The 2500-nt window shown below is 42.9% G+C and overlaps 1 protein-coding gene across 1 annotated transcript in view; it reads right to left on the bottom strand.

The window, feature by feature from the left end:
* The window catches only part of LOC143296577 (pleckstrin homology domain-containing family H member 1-like), a 350606-nt gene that overhangs the window by 110225 nt on the left and 237881 nt on the right, over positions 1 to 2500 (bottom strand). The gene's annotated exons all lie outside the window — the stretch shown is intronic.

The raw sequence follows: 2500 nt of genomic DNA, 5'->3' as shown, positions 1-2500 counted from the left end.
AGAAAACCACGAACACACTAACGCAAAACTAGAACTACGTAAGTGCTTCCGAAGGTTGGTGATTCACGTTAACTTTCGCCTGGCATAGGTGGCCCGGTTCACGCAACATTATCTTTTTTTTTCTTTTTTTTTTTTTTTTTTGTAAGTTTCAGCGGGCAATCTGCATTCATTCATTTGAGTCAGGTTAAATCAACATATGATGCATTTTACGAACGAATCAACAAACGAAACTTGCCAAGGGCTTGTGGGACAAGAGTATACGTGATGATGGTGAGGAAGAAAAACAACCACACTAATAGATCCATGACGTGTTGAAAAAGCCCTTTTTTATGATAGTCGTGTCCGACTATGACCATCAGAACAGCAGAGAAGGCAACTGCTGTTCCGACTATTTGGGCTAGAATTTGATTATAGTGGAGAGTGTCTTACCCAAGTTACATCCCCACTCTCTCGGCCAAGAGGGTTTCAGGACAGTCGGTGTTGGGATGGTTCCCAAAAGCCAACTAGCCCACAAGGCTGCAGCACTAAGAGCCAGTGCAATTTTGCCTCCTAGTTTGAGTCATAGTCCTTCACAAAAGACTAAGCTGTAAATGATTTCCCATTGACTGGAGAAACCACTGATAATACAGCTGTCACTTTGCTGTTGGCCCAAATGTAAACTTATGTCAATCTGTGATATAAGCCATTAGGAACAGAACAAAAATGGCCATAAAAATAAACGAAATGAATATAGAATCCCCTCCAACATACACTTACTTAATTAACCAAACCAACTTCTCTTTTCCCCCCCTAGACGCACAAAAGGTACAACACTTCATGGGAGTAAAAAAAAAAAAAAAAAAGTACTTGGAATCTGGTGCCTGAGAAGAGTTTCAGTTTCAGTTCCAGTTTCAGTAGCTCCCCCTCCCGCCCATACCCCCCACCCCCAAAGCATCAGTACAGTCACACTGATCCCTGGTGGATTACAAGCACAGCAACCAACTTGACTGGCAACTTCTAAGGGAGGCGTGACCCTCTCACTCAATCCCCCCCACCCCCCCACCCCCCCCACCTCCCGCCCCCTTCCCCCTACCCCCCTCCTCCCCCTCCCCGCATGATGTCGTTATTGATCGAAGGGTTGGTTCGTCGTCATCGTCATCATCATTATCACCATCACCAATCAGAGTGTAGCAGCTTGGGAAGCTGTTAGACGAGGGGGGTCTGAGCAGTGTCAGTATCAGTAGCTCAAGGAGGCGTCACTGCGTTCATACACATGTATGTTAAAATGTATGTATGCAGTGTGTGTGTGTGTGTGTGTGTGTGTGTGTGTGTGTGTGTGTGTGTGTGTGTGTGTGTGTGTGTGTGTGTGTGTAGTCACATTTTGGTGTGTGTATGTAACATAGATATAATGTTTTATGTTAACAAAAGCGTTTTTGTAAAGCACCTAGAGCAGATTTCTGGATAGTGTGCTACATAAGTATCCATTATTATTATTATTATTATTATTATTAAATCCATATATCCGCTACACTACATCTGCCAAGCAGATGCCTGGGGATCAGATGCCTGACCAGCAGCGTCAGTAACCTTACAACGCGCTTTGCAGAAAAAGGGGTAGTCAGTGGTGGGTGGGGTCGGGATGGGGGATGGTGTGTGTGTGTGTGGGAGGGGAGGTGGGGGGGGGGGGCAGTTAGGTGGCGGAGGGCATAGGGTTGGGATGAGAAGGGGTTGTGTGTGAGAAAAGAATGCCTTCATCACCACATCTGCCGCTATCTTTTTCTTCTTTTCTTTTTTAATCTTTATTATTATTATTATTATTATTATTATTATTATTATTATTATTGCTGTTGTTGTTGTTGTTATCATTATCATTATTAGTTAGTTAGTTAGTCTTTTTATTGTTGCTGCCCCATCATCTGCACCGTTTCAGTTTGAATCACTCCCACGCCGCTCATTTCAAGCAACCAAGAGGTGGTGATGGATTCCAAGCAACCAAGAGGTGCGCACAGTCTAAGGGAAGCAACTACATATTTTGACAAGGAACAAGAGGTGCCGTTTCCTCGGGTTGTTTCCCTTTGAATGGCAGACGCTGTCAGGCCAATCTGATGAATCTACACTTTCAACCAACACACACACACACACACACACACACACACACACACACACACACACACACACACACACACACACACACACACACACTCAATCCTCGAACCCCTTGTCACACGAGAGAAGCCAGTTTCAAAACCAGGTCGACATTGAGGAAAAACGAAATGAAATGAAATGAAATGAAATGAATAAAGGAAACAACACAAAAGAAAACAGAATATATGAAAAAAAAGAAAAGAAAAAAACCCCAAAAAACCAGAACAGAAAGAATATAACAGAACAAAACAAAACTGAACTGAATTGAACTGATACTTAACATGATAAAAAACAAAGTTGGAACAAAACCGAACAGAATACAATAGAATAGAACAAAGCTAGAACAGCGCAGAACAGACTTGATCCAAACACTAAT

Source organism: Babylonia areolata, chromosome 21 (genome assembly GCF_041734735.1).
Source record: "Babylonia areolata isolate BAREFJ2019XMU chromosome 21, ASM4173473v1, whole genome shotgun sequence".
NCBI lineage: Eukaryota > Metazoa > Mollusca > Gastropoda > Neogastropoda > Buccinidae > Babylonia > Babylonia areolata.
The sequence above is the reverse complement of the archived record's forward strand: the minus strand, read 5'-3'. Positions and strand labels throughout refer to the sequence as shown.